The following is a 22,480-nucleotide window of genomic DNA, read 5'->3' as shown; positions in this document are numbered from 1 at the left end:
AACTTTCTAAGATTTATTTGAAATTATAAAAACCATAGATAAGTGAATTTACCTGAGTAGCTGTAAAGGTAGTACTGGGCGCTAACTGGGTGGAAGGTATGATCAATGGAGGTGGCTCCTCCGATGGTGTAGAGAAAGTAGCCTGATTGCAAGAAAACAAAAATTTCGCAACAATAAGAATAATGAATGACATTCATAACCAAAGAAAAGGAAACTTGGATGGGTTTTTTTAAGGCTTTTAAGATAAAGTAATTATCTTTTTAAGTAGATACCTTTCAAATCATTGTTTTTTCTTTAATGTGTGGTTTTTTGCAGAACTCAAAATTGTGAGTGCTATATATATTAACCTAAGCAAAAAGAATCACAAGAGTAGCCATGCTCAAAATGAGCCATGGCATCACAACATGAAAGGAAGTCAATGAGACTATATTATATACCATGCCTTTTACAAGGACGCATAACGATAAACAAAACAAATCTTAGACAAACCATACCAAGTAGATATTTGTAGGTGAAGACTACAAAAAAGTACGTGAGAAGGGCCTCCTAACTGTGCAAACCGCTTCACAAGGTGACTGAGTGTGTTGCCCATAGAACCAACCTCCTGTCCAAGTTGTGTGTTGAGGCCTTGGACTACGCTCCAAGGAACCATCGGCTCTACTCGACGTCGACGAGCTAGATGACCTGTGAACTCAGTCATCCCTAGGAACCTCTGCTGCTACCCCAATCTAGCAAAACCGTGACCCCCTCCTGGAAGTTTTTCAAAGTAGTCCATGTCGAGCCCGAGACCCAAACACTCTACACAAAGTTAGAAATCAAAGTAGGTAGGCACCTCCAACTAGTGAGGCAAGGCACCATAGTGTGTCACATAATGTAGACGGAATTCTTATCATGGCAAGGTGTAAACAGTGCTTTATGGGAAAGGGTGCTCGTGCCACTAAGTCTCCTGGCCATGGATGAAACTGCTACAAAGTGAGTGAGCGTATCAAATGCCATGACAACCCTAATCTCCCAACATGGTGTGTGAGCGCCCACTCTTTGGAAGGCACAAGGGTTATGCATCATACTGAACACTGCCACAATAGCCTCCAAGGAATCTACCATTGACCTACAGGCTGAAAGACTGCGAAGGTGCTCTGCCTCATAAAACAACTCTGCCGCCAAAGTGTATATGTCTGGTGGAGAGGGTGTAGGAACAAGAGGTGCCAGTCCTTGCACCCGTGGATATGGCTACTATGAGGGATCCAATTATTGAGGGGTTGTGATAGTGGATACTATCCCCACATGAATTGGATGGGTGATTGGCCAAGATGATAAAGATGGTAAGCGATATGTAGTGAGAGTTGGAGCAAATGTCCTAAGTGCTTGTTAGTGAAATTATCCACAGGTGAAAAGAGAGTTGTGGGGAGTAGTCGCATCATTGAAATGTGACAAAGAGTATCTGATAGGAGAAAATGTAATAGTGGAGATTGATTGTCTACCCCTTCTTGGAATGATCACAAGCTGCTCAACTCCCAACATTGCTATGTTGAGATGGATTGCCTACATAAACAACTTAAATCCAAATTTAAGCTTATTGTAGGGAAAGATAATCTAGTTGCGGATATGCTTTCAAGAGCAAGGTATGAAAATGAAGATGAGATGGTTGTCAAGGGCGATGATGTAGGCACAAGGTTCTATAGTATCTCCCATGCCAAGGGTGATCATGTTTGCCTGTCAAACGCACTTGAGTCATTTACAGAGGACCTATACCAAGGTGACGCTATTTGAGAACTTTGACAAGGCAAGAAGGGTGGGTTGATCAAGAGTTCAAAATAATACGGAGAAAGGCCTATGGATACTTTTTGAAAGATGGGGACTTATGGAAGCATCCAAAACAAAGAAATGAATGCAGTTGAGAGTCATGAATGATAAGGATTCTCAAAATGAGCTTATGAAAAAGTTTCATTAGAGTCTTTATGCTCGACATAGAGGTGTATGGGCCACATTTACTAAAATGAAAGAGAGATATTGGTGGAAAGATATGTATAAAGATGTATCTCACTTTCTGGAGTCTTGTGAAACCTGTCAAATGTATTCAAATGTATTTCATCATGACGGGTTGCACCCTACTTACCCATTGTCCATGCACTATAAGTGGGTAGGATTTGATTGCAATGTCATTGGGCTTATGGCAAATAAGATCCATAGTGCTTGCACGGGAAGATTTAGCCAACCAAGTTGAAGGTCGTGCTCTAAGAGCAAAAAGCACAGAAGGGGTATGTAAGTTCCTCTTGGATGATGTAATTATCTCTTATGGCTGTGTTGGAAAATTAACAATAGAGAGGGGTGATTTGGATGCAGACAAAGCCAAGGAGTTTTTCTCTAGGTTGGGCATTAAACTTGCTCTCACTACTGCATATTATCCTGAGGTAAATGGTAAATAAGAGCATGGGCATCCTCCTATTATTAAAGATTTGGCTAAGGCCTGTAAAGGTAAAATGGGAGAGTGGCCTAGGTTATTGCCTTATGCTTTATGGGTTGATCGTACAACTCATAGATAAGTTACTGTTTATATGCCTTTTGAGTTGATGTATGGTCAAAAACCTATAATTCCAATTGAGGATGTAATTCCACATGGAATGTATTACCTTGGGAAGATGGAATGAGTAGGGAAAACCTTCTTGCTTTGTGCATACACAGTTAGAAAGAAGGCCTCAAGATATTGAGATTGCAGTAGCACGGTTGAAAGATGCACGGTTAAAGAGTAAGGACATATTTGATAAGAGGCATAGTCTTAGACCTAAATTTATTGAGGAAGGTTGGTGTATGACAGTAGTATTGACAACCAACATTCAACAATAAGAAAGATTTCAAAGAGATGGTTTGGTCCTTATGTGGTTCAACATGTACATGCAAATGCGACTTACACCTTGTATGAATTAGATGGGACAAAACTGAAGATTCCCATTGCAGGGAAAAGAATCAAGTTAAAGTTCAATTATGTTTTATTATTTAAGTTAAAACAACTACACACACACACACACACACACACACACACACACACACAAATACACATTGAATTTATCTCTTGACGAACACACCTTGATCAAACATCCATAAATTACAAATCTCTCTCTTTCTCTCTCTCTCTCTCTCTCTCTCTCTCTCTTTTGCCTCTCTCATGAACACTCATACAAGCATATAAATTCACCCGAATCATTGCACAAGTAGTCTTCTCAAACGTCATCATATATGTTGGGCAACAAGCTTAACCACCACCAACTTGATAAGTGTCTCTTTATTTTGTCACACTTGTGTGCACTTGTACACATACACACTTGTATAGAACCACAAAAAATATACTCAGATCAGAGTACACACTCTTTTCAAATATCATGATATACATCGTGCAACAAGATTAACCATCAACTGGAAAATGATACATGCACAAAAATTGTTTACAAAAAGCCAATTTCAACTGTTAATTGTCCATAATAATCCAATTCGACATTGAACAACATTTAAAGACTACAATAACAAAAGCACATAGACTAATATTAAAAGTGTTGAAAGTATATATCTTAAAACAACAACTACAATAGGATAGATATGGACCAAAACACAATACAATATGCTCAGATGGTGTCAAGGCTTCACATTAGCGAAGAAAGGTGAAATCTAGTCCTCATCATTAGTGTAATTGTTGGCTTCATTGTTGTTATCATTGGCACCATCGGCTTGTCCTTGCATAGCAATGTTTATCATCCACACTTACCCAAGTGAAAGGGTTGTGGTAATGCATGTGCTAGTCTCCACCCAACCGTGCTATCTTATAGCCTCCCCCTAGCGTACACTCTATCCGGCCATGCTGGTGGCCTTTCCCGGTAAGACCCATGTCCTTACATTACTCCCCCCCTTGGAGAATCATTTTCGTCCTTGAAAACAAATGTATGAAACATTTCTTAAGTGTGGAGACATTCTCCCATGTAGAACCTTCTTCAAGTCTATCTAGCCATTTTACCAATACTTGTCGTCCTGACATGATGTCTAGTGCGAAGCTCATGTGAGTCCAAAATCTTTTTGGGCTCATGAGGGATGATTGACGGTTCCATAAGGTCAACTAACAGACCTATGTCAATGACATTATCATTCTGTCCTAGCTGTTTTCGTAAACATCTAACATAAAAAACAGGACGAACTCGTGAGTGCTCTGGAAGAGCTAACTTATAGGCCACTTGACCTATACATTTGAGAATGGTAAACGGTCCACAATAGCATGGTGAAAATTTAGCAACTTTTCTCGTCTTCAGAGGTTTTGAATGCTCCGGAACCTTGAGGAGAACCTTATCTCCTTTTTTGAAAGTAGCAAGACGATGATGCTCATCTGTGTACTTATTATATCGATCTTGTGCTTGCTTAGCATTCTATCTAGCAACTCAAAGCATGTCAAAATCGTCTTGGATAAAATCCTTTGTTTGTTGTATCTTCTCCTTATCCAACCCCACCGTAACGGGTGATCTAGGTTGAAATCCCTATAAAAACATAAATGGTATAAACCCTGTAGTCACATGCTTTGAACTATTATAAGCAAATTCCAATATAGGTGTTAGCAGCGGCTAACGGCTACACCAATTATGCACCAAGATGTGGATGTGCCATAGTGCACAATATTTACTTTTCATTGTATAGGGCTTGGGCTCATTTAAGAGTTCCAAAGTTGTATGAGTTTAGGCTAGAGAGCTCACTTTATCCCATAGTTGAAGGGTTTAAGGCCCAAAGCTATAAAAGAGCCCTATGCTTAATGAGAGGTCATTCTTGAGTGGTCCTCTTGAGAAATCTCTCCTTAGAGTAGCTCTTGATGGCCTAGCCTTTGAGCTTAATGCCCATGATTAGAACACTAGTGCTAATCACATGTAATTAGTGTAATCCTCTCTTAATTAATCTAGTCTTCATTATGTTGTCAATCATGTTTATCTACTTTCCTTCATTGTTTTGAAGTGTTGATCTTCTCTAATCTAACTCTTACTTATGCTAAGCTACTCCGATTAGTGTCCTTATCTAACTCTCTCGATTAAGCGGAATGGGTGTACTCGTTATTGAGGGATTAGAGTTGTCCTCTAATGGTGTGCTTGTGTGTGTGTAGGTTTAAGAAGCCTCGAGCTTAATTTGATTATGTGTGACTTGATTTGGACACCATAATGGGCATGGTTGAGGTGGCTGACTTGAATGAGATCTTGTGTGCTTAATCGTCAATGCATGTAATTAGAGTTGTGCTTGAGAGATTCCAAGATTAGTGTCTTTCACTTCGTTGCTTGATGTGTGTAGATGATTGCTTGAAATTGATGCTTGATGTGAGATTAGCATTAGTTGATTTGGGATGATTTATATTTGTATTGGAGGATGCACACTCTTGAATCCTCTCAATCTTTGCATCCGATGACGCTCTCGCACATTCTTTGTGTGATGCCTCCAAGCCCTAGCCGGGTCATGCTCTCTCATGCTCTCTCTCTCTCTCTCTCTCTCTCTCTCTCTCTCTCTCTCTCTCGCTCTCTCTCGCTCTCCGGATTGATAGATTTTGTGGGAGATTGTCTATGCTATGGCGAGCCACCAACATTGGCGCCGTTGCCGGGGACGGGTTGCCTACGCTAGTGGAGTTGAGGTTGCAAAAGATAAGAGTAATTTGATTACCAATTTCTTGTAATTAGGTAGGATTTGATTTGTGTGTAGTGTAATTAGGTTTAATTGGATGTGTATAGAGTCATTTCACCCCAAAAACCCCTAAATTCTTTTTTGATTTTGCTAATTTTTCACTAACCTTCACTAATTTTGCATCCCATCCATGCTAATTTTATTCTAATTGTGCTAACCTAACCACTAATTTTGATTTGGAATGTATGCTAAATCCCCTTAATTGAGGAGGTTCATCACTCTTAATTGCTCTAATCTATGCCTAATCATGTGATTGAGTGTTGATTTTTGTCAATTTTTTGATCAATTTTGGACCGAATCGGAGTGGCACATATGTGTGTGCAATGGAGTGTCTACGCGAGGAGCAAGGATTAAGCGAGCAAGCAATCAATTGTAAGTGGATTGACCTACTCTGTTCAATTTTTGATTGATTAAGTTGATCCCATTGAGTTTCTAAATCATTGCTAAAATTAGGTGTGTGTGCCTAATTGATGGAATTTATGCCTAATTTGATGAAATTGGAATGAAATTGTAATAAAATTGAACACCTAAATGCTTGTAGATTGATGATTTTGCAAGAAGTGTGTGTGTAAACATTAGGGATTGGCCTAATTTCATTGCTGATCGTGAAAAAATTTTGATTTGCGTACCTAATTTTTGTGTGTGTACAATGCTAAATTGAGTTAAAATTTAATCAATTTTTTATTAAAATTGAGTTAATTTAGCATGTATATACTCATGTATGTGTGATCAAGTGTGCAATTTATGAAATGCAATGAGTGTTTAATGAAATTTTTGCACAAATCGACGGTCTAAATTTAGGTGTGTGTGCCTAATTAATGGCCAATTATCCTAAATTGGGGATGAATAATTGGTCTTGGTTGCCAATTATGATGATTAAAAGACCTAAAAGAATCGGTGTGTATGTGATTGATTGACTTTGGATGATTCAATTGGTACTCAATTGAAGAGGATTTATGTGATTACCATTATGATGGGTGTGCCAATTTGATTGGAAAGGTTAAAAAATTCAATGATTTGTGCATGTGCAAGTGCCATAATCAAATTTGTGTAACCGTACAAACCAAGTGACAAATCCGATTTGATTTGGATGATTAAGGGTTTGAGATATGAGAAATTAAATTTTCAATGATTAAAAACCGGCTTAAATTGACCAATATTTTGTGCCAATTAGGTTTGCCCAATTGTGGATATCTACAGATATAAGAAACATAAGTTGCAATAATGATTAATTTGGTTGTGCAAATGAGATGACAACTTTTCTTAATTTGCTTATGAGCATTGCCCAATTGAGTAAGAAGAGCATCAAATTGAAAATTAAATTTTTTACTCTTAAATTGGAAGCCATATTGATTAAAAATGGATTAATTGTATTCTCAAATTGATGAGAATTTGGCTTGATTTTTTTTGTGTGTGAGATCCATTCTAGGATGTGTGTAACAAAAATGGCTTGAAAATGAAGTAAAGGAGCTCACATTTGTCCAAAACAATGAGATGGTTTGGTGTGATTTTGCTTTAGATCTTTGTAGCGATGTACTCTATGGGAATAGCCTCTTGTGAGGATTTAAAAAAAAGGAAAAAAAAGGAAATCCACACACAAACGAGCCCACGAGCCCACTTTGCAGGTCCAGCTTTATTTGGCATGGCTTTATTTGGCGCTTTATTTGGAATGCACTGCTTACTGCATTGGCGCTGGGTCCCCAACCCCACATTATACCTGCCTGTTTTGGACTCAACCCACGAGCCGCCTCCTGCAAACCCGCGACCGCTTGGCGTTTTCAACACTCACACACACACACTCATAGACCGCAGTTATAGGCTCACAGCTCGTTTTCTCTCGCGCTGGCACATGTTGGTGCCCTGCATGATTTTTAAACCCTGACCCGCCATGGCACACACTCGACTTCGTCCACACACAGGCTTGCAAGCTGCAAAATTCTCAAGCATTACAATAAGCGGGATGCGGGGTCCGCACGTGCTTCATTGGCGAACGTTAACTGACACACAAACTGCCATGATGTGGACATGCTGTTGACCCTGCTATAGGCGACTTTCGAGCCTCACTCTGACCAAGCAGCTCACGCAACACACAAATACTCTCATCCACTTGCAAGCCACAGTTGGCGCACACATAGCCGCAGTGCCACACACACACATGCTGCCCTAGCTCGACTGCGTGCAGTTCCTTGCATTTGTCATGCACGCTGCAGCCGACCCACCTCGCCTAGGCTTGTAGCTCAAACACGCACACAAAATCTTGCCCATTTGTAGTTTTGCACGGCGCAGTAGCTGGTGATGTCGAGTGGACCCACATAGATTTTGTGAGAGATTGCCTATGCTATGGCAAGCCACCAACAATAGGTAAGTAGTCTTCCCAATTGGTTTTCTTCTTGCTAACGTACGCTCGTAATATATCCTCTAGCACTTGATTAACTCTTTCGGTTTGACCATCTATTTTTGGACGATCGGCCGTACCTAGATTAAGTTTAGTTTCAACTTTTGAAAAAAAACTCTCTAGAAGTGATTATCAAACTTTCAATCTTTGTCACTAATGATACTAGCTGGAAGACCGTAGAGTCTATATATATGCTCTACAAATAGCCGTGCTAATTCCGGTGTCTTAATCGTAGTCTTAATGGGAATGAATTGAAGCAACTTTGTGAAACGGTCTACAATTACCCATATGGCATCATGGCCACAATTTGTAGTAGGTAGTCCTACTACAAAAGTCTATAGGAGATACTCTTCCACTTACCTTGTGGAATCTCTAAAGGATGTAAATGGCCACCTACCTTGAGGCTCTTTGCTTTATTAACTTGGCACTTTTGGCACTTTAGTACGTACTCTTGAACATCATGGTGTAAGCCTGGCCAATAAAATTGCCGTCGAACTAAGGTATATGTCTTACGAAAACCTGGATGACTAGCACTTGGACTATCGTGACACTGTAATAATATTTGGCACCTAGTGTCTGAGTGCTTTGGCACACATACTCTACCTTTGTGGAGTAAGTAGCCATCATCAATGGAAAAATTCTTCCATCACTTAAGCTCTTCTTGATTAGGGGTGGAGCTCTATGTGTTGGAGTTTTTATCTCCGTGTGCAGAGACATGTTGATCTGGTTGTACAGAGATATGTGAGTGTGAGGGATCCCTTTTTAAAACTACACTCCACACTTTAGCATATGATTGATCTTGTGCACACTTGCCACTTAATGAATCCAAAAATCCACTCTTTATTTCTATGAAAGAAAGTGAATTAATATGAGACATCTAGCTTAATGCATCCACTACTACATTATATCGCCCCTTGAAATATCGTAGCTTACAATCATAATCTTGAAGGATTTTTGCCCATCTACCTTTACGGCCCTTCAAGTTTGTTTGAGTAGTAAACCATTTGATACTCTCATGGTCAAAAACTACTTCAAACTCGGCACCATATAAACAGTGTCGCCACTTTCGTAAAGCGTGAATTATGGCATAGAGCTCTCTCTCATAGAAAAAATAATTCTGTTGAGCTATATCTAACTTTTTACTTTCAAAGGCTATAGGTCTTCCACTCTAGAGAAGTACCACACCAATTGCTTTATCACTAGCATCAATCTCTACCACAAACGTCTTAAGTGGGCCAACGATTGCTAGGATGGGATCAGTGGCTATAGCTACCTTAAACTATTCAAAACTGCATTTTTAGGCTTCTTCCCAAGAAAAGGTCTTACCTTTTGCTTTAAGTTGATCCATCATAGGAACAACAATTTTGGCATAATCACATATATACTGTCGATAAAATCTAGCCATGCCTAAGAATGCAAGCTCCTCAACCGGGTTGGGATGTGGCCATCGAAGAATGGCAGCGAGCTTGTCACTGTCCATCTTGATGCCAAAATAAGAGATCACATGACTGAAGTAATGTATCTTTGTTTTAAAGAAATAGCACTTGATTTGCTTAGCATACAGAGCGTGAGCTCATAGCTGTTTGAACACTAATCCCAAGTGTTCTATGTGTTCATCTTCAGTCTTACTGTAAATGAGAATGTCATCAAGAAAAACCACAACAAATTTTCCAAGATAGGGACGTAAGACACTATCCATGAGTGTCATAAATGTAATTGGAGCATTCGTTAAACAAAAGACATAACCAAAAATTCAAAATGCATGAACCGTGTTCTAAAGGGAGTTTTGGAGATATCTTGCAAAAGGATACGCACTTGGTGGTATCCTGAATGAAGATCTATCTTTTTATAGTATCTTGCCCCATGGAGTTGATCAAACAACTCATCCACTTGAGGTAGAGGATACTTGTTCTTGATGGTTATGGCGTTTAATCCGTAATAATCTGCGCACATGCACATAGTACCATCTTTCTTTTTTACCAATAGAATTGGTGATGCCCAAGGCAAAGTGCTAGGTCTAGTGAACCCACGGGTGAGGTAGTCAGCCAACTGACTCTCAACCTCCTTGGCTTCTTTAGCACTCATACGATAAGGTGGTTTACTCACTGGTTTAGTGCCTGGCAAGACATCTATGCCATGTTGCACATCACGTGTAGGGGGTAAACTCGATGGTAAATCACTTGAGAATACATGACTGTACTCCATGAGTAAGTGAGTCATCTTTTGCCGTGCAAAAGGAGAAAGTAAACTAGAGTTATGCTGGGATAAAGAATCTTGTAATTCCTATAACGTTTATTTTACAACAGTGGCACGTTGCTCAATTGAATTAAAGTTGAGAGCAATTTGCTCGTTGAATTTCTTAACACTCTGCTTATCATTAGAATTCATTGCACTTTGCATACCATTACTAGAATTCACAGCACTTTGCTCTTGAGAATTCACAAGACTTGGAGACAAGCAGTAGCACAAAAAGACTTCATCTACTAAATCTGGTTTCTGCAAAATAGAAAGCTCGGTTGTACATATAAGAGGTGCAAATGGTATATTTTTCTCACCAAGAAAAAGCACATGTTTACCATTGGCCATAAAGGATAAGGAGTTGTGTTCATAATAACTAGTATGCAATGTGTTTCCTAAACCATGCAGCCACTTCCGTCCTAAAACTACATCAGCATGGCCCATATTCAGAACTTGAAAGTCAAGGGTCATCGTATGATCTTGAACAATAAGCTCAATCCCTTGAACTATCATTTCCCATAATTCTTTATCATTGCCAGACATCTCCTTGACCACATAATTGTCAGAGCAGGGAGTCTGTGTAAGCTTCAATTCCTTGACTAGCTTATAGTTCACGAAGTTATGAGTTGCACCATCATCCACTCAAATGTGAACATGTTGTCCCCGTTAATAGTGCCATGCATGAAAATCAAATCATGGGGGACCAAAGGTGGGCTGCCACATAGAAGAAGACACACAACACTTGTGCTTTTCTTCCATATGAAGAACCTCTACAACATAATATTTAGGAGATGAATCTAATGTGAGGCGTTGCATTGTGTGCATGGCCTTTTCTTTGCCTTGCAAAAGAGGAAAATCCTTCTTATTATGTTGGTCCAAAAGACATTTGAAACACAAATTGTGTTTCTTTGCACGCTCAAAATCAGCAATGCTGAGAGACCCACGTGGAGTATCTTGTAATTGATTAGGCTTCTTAGCCTCTTGTGGGCATGGAGAGGTAGATTGTCTCTTATTCCTCTTGGAACGTGTGGGAGATCTACCTCGCCATTGGCTCTTAGCCACATTGCCCTTAGAAAAATTATTCTTAGAGTAGGGAAAATTTCCCTTCCTCTCTTGGTCATCATCATATCTTTGGGCTTAATTGATGGCTTCTTCCAAAGTTTTTGGATGTTGGGTCTAGACATGAAGATGATAGTCTTTGTCAAGACCCCTATTAAAACCCTGTATCTTTTGGAGTTCATCTAGACCTTCTAGTTTTAATATGTTTCTTTATACTTCGGAAGGTACTCTGTGAGAGAGAGGCCAAACATGCGGCATGCATCCCATGCTAACCAATTCTTATCTTCTTCATTGGAGTCCAAAAAATGTTTGGAGAAAGAAGCTTGAAACGTAGCCCAAGACAGAGGACGAGCATCTATTGGAAATGTCATCCACCACTTATAGGCCTTGCCTTTAAGAGATAGACTTGTTTTCACAACTGTCTTTATATCCGGGTGTGTTCCAATCTATGAATATCACTCCATTTGTGTAAGAACGTATTGACCGCATCCTTGTTGCTATCACACTTTTCCACGTGAAACTCAGGAATGGTGATATTCTTAAGCAATGCATTGCTACCTTTTGAATTTTCTGAAGCACTTGTCTCTTGGACTCTTGGAGTCGTGCGAGCTTGGCTTCCTTGAGCCGTGCCACTTGTGGCTCCTTGAGCCATGTGTGAATTCATAAATTTCACAAGTAGCTCAATAAGATTTGTAACATTTTCATTGAGTGCAGAAAGGTTGCGTTCAAGTACGCATTGGCAATTTTTCAAAGTCTTGAAATCAGCCATATCTACAAGGGCATGATCTCCTAGATCATTATCATCATGCATATTAGTGTCGGCAGCACCCATGGTGCCCTGATTTCGTTCTACATGCTCAAATCAAAAGTGTACATAGGTGGAATATCATCACTGGCCATGGTAAAGATACACTAATGTAAAGAGAAAAAAAAAAATCAACTTGTACCTTGTAAAGCTTGAAGTCTTTGTGTTTTTTTAGCTCGGAAATTTGCGTCGCATGAGAGCCTCGCCTTGCGAAAATTGTAGTGCTTCACGTGTCATTCGCCGTAAGAACACCTTCGTGGATTCTTCACAAAAACTAGTCATTTTTGTGAAGGCTTTTGTTCACTTTGAAGCTTCCTCTTTGAGGAAAAAATAATTTTTGGAGGAAAACTTGCCTTCCTCCAAGAAGTGAAAAGGAAAGGTGAAACTACTTCCTTGAAGTTTGAAGCTTTCTCGTTCCTCCTAGCTTTCTTGTCAACACAAGCATTCTATCTTTCCTTTTTATGTGGGGCGGTTGTAGTCAGTTGTCACTGTCTGTCTTTGCGCACCACAAACATAAATTGTGCTTTCCTTATTTTTGTTGCTCAACGAAGACATTGTTGTCTGCGGATCGTGGGAGAGAAGCAACACGTGGCATGCACATGCAACCCACTTTTCCTCTTTTCCAAAAATAGCTATGATACCAATGAAAGGCGATGGTAATGCGTGTGCTAGTCTCCACCCAACCATGCTGTGTTATAGCCTCCCCCTAGCATACACATTGTCCGGTCGTTCTGATGGTCTTGCTCGTAAGACCCATGTCCTTACACCAAGCCAAGTATTAGTAATGTGGTGGAAATACTATATAAGACCCCGTACTCTAATGTTACTATGCTCACCTTTCAAGCCGCCACCAATATACGTGCATTCTCAACCATTTTGAGAATGGATTCTCTTGAGTCGGAATAGATGCCTTTTCATGACACAACTTAAGTGAATCTCTTTCTTGGTACCCTGCAAAAAGAGCTCTATCTTCTCTAAGTTTAAGATATCCTTTTTAGTCCTTGACAGTTGATCATACCACCATTCAAATTGCCTCAGAAGTTTGATAGGTGAAAGTCCCTCTTTTGGCATAACTACCCACTCTAAAAATGTTCTCTTTGTCACCCTTTTGGAGTCCTCCATGAAATGGTCTTCCTTCAAGGTTACTTTGAATGCTTCTTAAGTTCCCCCATGGTTGTTTTTAGTTCCCCTCACAAACTCTCTGATCTCAAGAACCACAACTAGCTCAAAGATTTGTATAATCTCAACTTCATGTACTCAATGCTGCTCCATATCCTTTACGTATCCACAAAGATAATTTGTTACATCTTAAACATCAAGTTGGTCTATTTTGTTTACAAACAATTGAAGGGCTTTATCATTAGGACGTGAATGGGGTATAGAAGGGCCTCTTTATTTGACAGTTTAAGGGAATGCTTAAAGCCTAAGCCAAGTTTGACCAGAGAGGGCAAAAAGGCCTATGTTGAGATCTTTTAAAAAATCCATTTTCATATTTTGGATTTGAAAATAGTCTATTTAATAACCCAAAAATGAGGTGGATAAATGAATTTTAAAATGTCCTATTTCCACTCCTCTTCTCTCTCTAACATATAAAACACTCTCTCACTTAGAACTCATTAAAGGAAGCACTTTTCAGCCCCCCATACCAAAAAAGGAAAATTTCCACATTCTATCATTGTATTCTCTCTCTAAAACATGAGCCCACTCTCTCTCTTTCTTTTCCCCCCTTTTCTCTCTTGTCACTTCCCCTCCCAATAATTAAGGAACATTCTTGGCTACCTCTTTCTGGCAGAGTGCAGTTCCTCCAAGGTTGTAGATCTGCCCTCTCTCTCTGTTAAGGCGGTTACGCCGCTAGCGGAAGCTAAATAGCGAGAACTTAACCAAAAACAGAATTTGTTAGACGAGGACGGAGCTTGACCCGCAGGCGCATGGAAACAACTAGGTGGGTGTCAAATCACCTACTCGACCTTCTAATGACAATCACTACTAAGGAAATCAAATCTAAGTTCTAAAATACGCAAGTGACTGAAATCCGTACTACGAACGAATGCTATACGAAACAGGATCAAGAATCATTGAATCGATCTCAAACTCAAGGGGAAGTCTATACACTAGGTAAGAACAACACCCTAAAGACTTGAACTGCAAAATCAACCTATAACCACTCCGTGCAGTAAACGCGAATGAAGACAGGCCAAAAAATACAGGTGATCGAAACTTGACCCCGATGGTACTAATGTGTAGCTCTACTCGTTGTGGTTCTATAGATATGCTGCACGCTCCATTCCGACACACGAGTTGGAAGAAAACTCACACCGAAGCTCGTAGGAACATACCACACATAGAAGCCGATAGCGCGCACTCTTGGTATCTGTGAGTAGCTCTCGCCGTTGCTAACACAATGGCGGTGTCACTTCTCCTATGGCGGCTCCGTAGCTCACGTAGCAAGTAGATAAGACTCTCTCTCTCTCTCTCTCTCTCTCTCTCTCTCTCAGACACAGTCACGGCGCTCCAAAAAACTCACTTTGATTAAAAAAATCTCTTAGGTTACAAAAACTTTGGCTTATATACCTCAGCCTTGGAGGTGAGAACATCTCCAACTAATTACATCAGCAAGTGAAATTACTTCGGGATTACAAGCTGGAAACTCAATTGAGTCCCGTTACTTAATGAATGGCTCAAATCGAAATTAATGTCGGAAAGAAATTTATTACAATCAATGGTTACAAAATGATGAGTGTGAGCAAAAATGTGGGTGTGATCCTCTCCTGGCTCAACACTCCCCCCCCTCCGTGTTCATGTCGTCCCTGACATGACTTTTTATGCTTGGTCAATAAAGTCCTGTCGTCTTGAGCATCTGCAAATGTGATTCGTATCGTAGGTTGCCGATGGTCAAGGTTGGGCCGAATATTTTGCTTTCGTGGGTGAAAAAGTCGGTGTAGAAAGCTTCTTTGAATGTTTGCATGTGGAAGCTAGGCAAAAACATAATCCTTTGGTATAGGAGGTGTAACACTTTTGGAGAAGGCTGCAATGAAAGATCGTACATCATATCAGTCACTGTGTCGGCCGTCGATAGTAGACTCGAGGTCGTGGCTTTATCTGGCTCGAACACTTCAATGCAAGATAAGAGAGTCCTGCAGATTTTCTTGAGCATCTGACATGAAAGGTCAGGAGAGCCAGTAAAGAGCTTGATGGTGCCCGTTAGGGTTTTCACCATGTAGGCTTTACCTATTCTCTCTCTCCTGCCTTTGGTCCTGGCATCCTGGGATAATTAAGCCAATTTGGCTTCTTTTCTGCAATCCTGCCATGCTCTTTCCAGTTTCTTACTCTTGGCACCGGGCAGAAGGTTGCATCCTCCCGAATCTCCTTTGGTGCCTCCACCAAGTAGATGAGGTAGGCTGGGTATTTGTTCAGCCAACCTTTCCTCCATCTAGGTTGTGAATCTACTATCTTCTTTGATTGTTCCTCCTTTGTGATGTCGCCTTCGTAAAGAGCGACATACTGCTCCTCCTCTATTCTCTTTTTCGTCTTTAGCACTTCAAATTTCATCAAAGGGAAAGGCACGCTGGGTTGCATCCACTGTTCATGGAGCACTTTTGTGTCTAGTCCCTGAAGTCTAATGGAGATTAGGAGTCTCCTCTCCCATTCCATTTCTGCCTTGGCACTCTCCTCTGCTGACTTTTCTATTTGGTCATGGAGACTTTGTTCTTATTCTTCAGAGATTCTTGAAGTCGAGGCCACCTCTTGAGCTGGGGCTGGATCTTCAATTGTGGTTGCCTCTCCAGTTTCTGGTAGCTCTATGGCTGCTCCACCTGATTCTTCTTGTGGTGTCTCTGTCTCTCTTCTTTGTTGCTCTTGTAGATCTTGGAGCAGTTTGCGGAGGGCCTCATTCTCTGTCCGTAGTGTTTGATTTTCTAATGTGAGCCTCTCCTCTGCGGCCAATGATCCCTCTGCAATGTGAACCTTTGCACTTGCTCTAATCTTAGCTCTCTTTGTAAGCTTCGGACCTGGTCTTCCAAAGCTGGTATGATAGCTCCCTCTTGTTTGGTTCCTGCTCTGCTAGCTCTAGGGGTAGTCCTGAGTCTAGTGATTGTTCTTTCTTGGAGCTCGACTCTCTCCCTTAGCTCAATGAGCTCATCCTTAGCCGCCTCCAACTCATCCTCTATCCGCTCCCTTGCTTCCTGTGCACTTGTTACTTCTCTTGAAGCCTCAGCTAGTTGGAGTATCAAGCCGTCTCTCTCGTTTTCTGTGTCATAGAGTGATGCTTTATGACTTTCAGATTCAGTCATAGCATTCTCTAATTTTCTCTGCAACTCCGCTTCCCTTCGTTTGGCTGTCTCAATCTCTACTTCCTTTGCCTTGGACCTTTCTTTTATCTTGCTGAGCAGTTCATGCACCATGTGCATGTCTTTTTCATCATCATCTGTCAACTCTAAAGCTCTTTCCGCCACCACCTCCACTGGCTTTGGCTCTTCTAGTACTTTCGGTTCGTCCAGTTTCTCTTCACTTTCTTTTTTACTCTTTGTTTTTTCCTCCATTCCTTTCCGTTCATCTTGTTTTTGTAGGGTGATCCCATAAACTGCCTCAAGGGCCTCTTCTTCGGTGTATCCTATCTCTACCAGATCCTCATAATCATTTCTCTTTTGCAGAACTGGATCTATCTTCTTTTCTTTGGTCTCGGCCTCTGGCTTTTCCAAATCATCTGTGTCCACCTCTACTGTGGTCTCCTCCACAATTTTTTCCGTCTTCTTAGGACTTGGTACATCAGTCATAGAGGGATATCTGTCCTCATCTTCCTTGGCTTTCCCTTTGTCGGCTTGCCCATCTTTCTCTTGAGGCTTAGTAGACTCATCTACTTTCCTTTTCCCCTTGTTGTCTTTTTTCAGCTCAGCTTTTAATTGTTGTACCTCCTCTTCAGTGTATGGCTCGATAGGTTGCTGCTCCAGAATAGCCTCTGACTCCTCATAAGCTTTAATATATTGATCGTATTGATCAATATGTGGCCTGTATGAGCTAGTTCCGACTTTAGTGGGGTCTGGCACCCACTTTTCTTCAAAGTCACCCTTTAGAGCTCTTTCCGCTCTAAACTGCTCCACTAGTCTTTCCATTCTTGCCACTTTCTGACTTTTGGTTTGCTTGGGAGCAACCTTCTTCTTTACTTTCTTCTTAAGCGGCTCGTCCACATCCTCTTCAGGTTCTGAAACTACTTCTAGTTTCCGGCGTGCTCTTGTGGATGCCCTCTTGGATACTTCGGGCTGTTCTTCTTCCTCGTCGGCTTCTCTAAGCCACTCATTCTGGGAGGGAACCTTTGGCCACTGATCTCTAGGTCCAATAGCTTCATAAGCTATTCTTGTCAGAATTTCCACTCCTCCTATGTATTTTGGCTTCTCGTTGTGCATGGCAATTACTTGCTCGTAGATGTGTTGAGCGTAATTCACCTCTTTTGGCATATTTCTCTTTAATGCCCATGTGATGGTGGTCGCAATGGCATGGGGTGGTGTCGTATACTTTTGCGGTCTTTTACTACAAACATGAAGAAATTGGTTGTACAATCGGCAAAGGGTTGCCGCTCTTGGGTCCGCCATATCTCCATAGGTTGCATTCTGCTTCTTGGGCCCATAGACCTCTATGGCCTCCCTTCTTTCCCTGACCGAGCTCCCTTTGTTGTGCAGCTTCAATGCGTCTGCAATGAGCTGTGGAGTGATCTGTACTTCTACTTTCTCTCCATCCATGGCTGTCAATGTGGCTTTTCTATCCTTCTGAATGGATGTTGCCAACTCGTACACTCTTTTTGTATCCACACCTGATGGTCTCGAGGTGAAGAAACTGTGCAAGTCTGCCCTTTCCAGGTACCTGCTGATGTCTTCTGACCTGCTATAATCTACCAATTCCTGTGGGATCATCGGTACATCCACTGCTTGCCCTTGAAGATCTCTGAAAGTCCCCTGGTAGATCTTTATTCCCTCTTTCTCCAATACTGCTTCCTCCACCCAAGTTTTGGTTGGCTTGAGGGTTCTGCTGGAATGTCAAAGGGTTCCGCTTCTGCAAGAGCATCTTTGATTGTCAGTCTTTTTCTCTTCCATGCCGATGACTTGGCGGAATCCATGGATCCTGTAACTCCAATTTCAAAAGTTAGCGTCTTTTTAGTACTGAAAGCCAAAATGAAGCTTTTAACTATTCAAATGACTTGAAAATTGAAACATGAGCTATTCAGGGCCTAAGGATGCAAGGTAGGTGAAAAAATATGCAAAGTGGGCTCAAAATCATGCTAGAGACATCATACGCGTATGATGTCTTTTGTGTCAAAATGACTTCATATTGGTTGTGCTTGTAGCTGATAGTGTATACATGAGTATCATATGCTTGGATTTGAGTTTGGATCCCATTTGGTCAAGTTTTGGCCAATTTTGTCCAGTTCTGGCTCTTGGCAAAATTTTGAAAGGGACTTGGATTTTAGGATCCAAATTGGATAAAACTTGGTGGTTCACTTTCAAATGGCATGTAGATCACTTCTGTTTGGTGGTTGAAGCCCTGAGGTGCCAAAATCACATAGTGCGACATTTTACGCGTATGATGTCTTTTAGTGTATTTTTGGACCAAATTTCTCTATAAGCTTGGATTTGGCTTTAGATAGGCTTATTTAGTGGATTTATGAAGTTTGGATAGATTTTGGGTTAAAAATGGCTCTGGAGACATTATACGCGTATGATATCTTTTTCATCAATTTTGCATGGGATTGGTTCTGTGGATTCCCCATGTACTAGTGAAGGACTGTTTCTACTCAAATCTTGGTTTGGACTTGAGTATGTTGGATTTGGGACAAAAATAGGCTTTAGGTGAAGGATTTTCCTCAATTGTGCTACTGGGGTGATCCTCTTGACGAAATGGTTCCAAATTTCATATGTAGCATGTATTAGATATATATAATGGATGTATGATGACAAATGACCAGTTTTGGCTCTGTAAGTGCAAATAGACATCATACGCGTATGATGTCTTTTGTGTCAAAATGGTGCTTTTTGGTTCCAGATAGCTTGTAGATGTGTTAATCAACAATCCTACAAAGTTTCAATGAGTTTGGAGTTATTTTGACAAAATTAGGACCCAAAATCAATTTTATGGCCTACTTTGCGTCTTTTTGGTTTTCCTTGGGTTTTCTAACTCCAATTCTCATGATACTTGGTTCATAGGATGTGATTAAAATGTGGAATGAGGCTATGCACTCAAATGCTGAAATGGATGTGAAATTCATGTTGTGAGACATCATACGCGTATTATGTCTTTTCTTGAAATGTTGGTCTTTTTGTGCAAAGAATGCTTTGTGCTAGTGCCCTAAGCCCTGCTAACTAGTTTTCAAATTAAAAAGTCATCAGTTTAGCTAAAAAGCACCCTTATAGGCATTTCAGTCTCCGAAGTCGTCTTTTTTCCTTGGAGTTGAATTTCTTCAACTTTTCTTCTTGAGAGTTGCATTTCCAGCTCATTGGATATGTTGTGAAGCCATCTATTTGGTTGAACTTGACTTTGGCTCCCTGTTCTCCATCTTTCTCCTTTTGTTGCCCGAAAGCGTCTTTTTCACCATCGGTAAGTGAATCAGATTTCTTTTGGGTTTTGCTTGCAAACATAAGTCATCAATAGTTACTTGAAGCTGCTTGTGAAGTTTCATTTCATTCAGTCGTCAATTTCAGCCGTTATGCCAAAATGACGCTTTGTGTGTCTGTTATCGAATCGGTTGTTTTGACCCACTTTTGGTGGTCCAAACCTGGAGATACTCCATGGTTGCATTGCCCTCGATGTTGTTAAGCTTCCTGAGAAGTTTTGTGTCGTTTCGACAACTTTTTCCTGTTTGCCTCTTGCAGGCTCTGTTGACCTAGGGTTTTTCCAGTCGTTCTTTCTCGAGCTTTGAGTGTTAGAAACCCATCTTCTATACTAGGGTAACCCACCTATAAGTTCTTGCAAGGTTTGGTTAGGCGGTTGTGCCACTACCTAGCATTCTACCGCATTCCCCGTCCGCTCTTGTTTCTTGGTTTTGGTCAATTTTCGCAACAAAAGTTAATGATAAGCATCAAAAGCTTATGGAAACGAGTCTAACTCTCATGTTTGGTGTCCTCTGAGCTCTCGTAGCAGTCGTAGAAGGCTGTAGAAGGTTGGATGCTCCTGTGTGCTCTTTGCTCTCTCCAAGAAGGTAATAGTGGAAATGAGCTTGAAAGTGATGTGAAAAATACTTAACTTCGGACTTCCCAGATCACTTGTTACCAGATTTGACATGTGCTCCTATCTCATCATGAAATGCACTTTAGGATTTGAAATTTCTCAATTTGGACTCCGTTAGACCTGTTTCTGAGAAATCTGTCCACTTTGCCAAAATTGTGTCATTTCGGGCTTTCCGCAACTTTTTCCGAATTGTACTCAATTTTTACCATGGGTTGCCCTTGTCATTAGGATCATCACCATCTATTCTTTTCTTTTTTTTGATCTCGTTTCACCTGCTTTTTATTTTTCTTTTACTTTTATCAAGAAAATCATAAAAAATAAAGGAAAATAGCAAATTGAAGCCAAAAAATTCCAAACATACACAATAAATAGCTAGTAACCCTGTGTATATGAATATACACTTATTTGTGATTTCTGGACTTGGATTACCACTTTTCCACTTTTTAGCTCCAAAAACACTCTTATTTAGTGATATTTACACGTCTAGAGACCCAAATTCATCATTTGATCTCATCTTGTTGCAAAACAAGGTATATAAGGGCATAAATATTATCAATATCCGCAATCAAACATAAAAATTGCAAAATCATGTAAGACACTGCCCTTGTAATATAATTTTTTGTTTTTCTTTGTTTTTTGTCACTTGTAGCTGCTTTGTAGCTCCTGTATACCTGTATACCTCCCCCCCTCCTAGTCTGAGTCCTCCTGGATGACTATGAAGTGTCTGTGGGCAAAGCATTGTAGTTGTTTTGGTCATAAGTTCCCAATGTAATTGCAGAGCGATGATACAACAGTCTTTCCAATAAAGCTGCTCTTTGTTTGATTGAAGGATTGGTGGTCGGGTTTTGGGTTGGTTTTGGCACTTCGGTAGTAGAATCAGTAAATGGATTCTTCTTTACCTTGTTGTTCTTTTTCACAATCCAAATCTGCTTCCGCTTCGCTTGTGCTTGCGACAAACTCTTTGCGACCCAAACTTGCTTTGTTCTTTGTGTTGATTTCCTCGCCTTGAAATACCTAGGAGTTTCCGTGGATTGTACTGAAGGGAGTTCCTGTTTACAAATCCTTGGGATCCAAATTTGCTTGCTATAGCTTTGTGTCGTCATGAACTTCTTTGGAATCCAGATCTGTTTCACTGTCCTTGATTGTCTGGAATCACTCTGTTGTCTGGTATTGAAGACTCTGTTTTCCACCTTTGTGTTCTCTGGCACAACCTTTTTTGGTCTCCATACCAACTTTGACTCCGTTTTTTCCCAAGGTTGAGCTGTTATATTATTGGTTGTCTTCCTTATCCAATGTTGAGAGTTCCTCGTCGAAGAGCAATCCAGTTGTATAGAAACTTTTGGTTTACATTGCTTCTTCTTTTTCTTTGGTTGTTGTTTACATTTGTTCTTGGATTCTTCCTTTGGAGTTGGCTCTGCTCCTTTGGTGAACTTAACTGATTGACTTTCACCTTCGTATTTGATAAGCACTGATTTAGAGCTCCAGTCAATCATTGCATTGTATTGCTTCTGCCATGGTTGTCCTAGCAATAATGGATGTTGTGTAGCTTGGTCTTCAACCACGTAAAACATATGAGGATACACATACTGGTTAATCTGTATATGTAAAACTGTGCATCCGACAGTTTTGATTGAATTCTCAGAGTAACTCTTTAACTCTTGCTTGGCAGTTTGTAATTTAGTGTCATTTGTCAATTGTCTGTACAAACTGAGTGAAAGTAGGTTAGTTTGAGCTCCTGAATCCAATAGTGCTCTGGCTTTGATTTGGTTGGTTCCTACTTTGCATTCAATGATGGGCTCCCCTTTTCATTATCCATTTCTCTTATACTGACTGCGTTTATTCGTATTGCTCCTTCATTGCGCTGTTTCTGACGTAGTAGTCTTCTTTTATCCATTCTTTCCTTTGCCTCGGCTTGCGCTTCCTCCACAATCTTTTTCTTTTTCTGGACACGCAGCTTTTCTTGATGTATTTTGAGAAGCATGTCTTGGGTTAGCGGCAAAAGATACTTTTTCACTCTGCATCCACTAATCCAATTGGGCATTTCTTCTCCGTCTAATGTAGCAAGCTTGACGGCTCCACTT

This window comes from Adiantum capillus-veneris, chromosome 18 (genome assembly GCF_014529385.1).
Source record: "Adiantum capillus-veneris isolate H3 chromosome 18, ASM1452938v2, whole genome shotgun sequence".
Taxonomy (NCBI): domain Eukaryota; kingdom Viridiplantae; phylum Streptophyta; class Polypodiopsida; order Polypodiales; family Pteridaceae; genus Adiantum; species Adiantum capillus-veneris.
Note: the sequence above shows the minus strand (reverse complement) of the source record.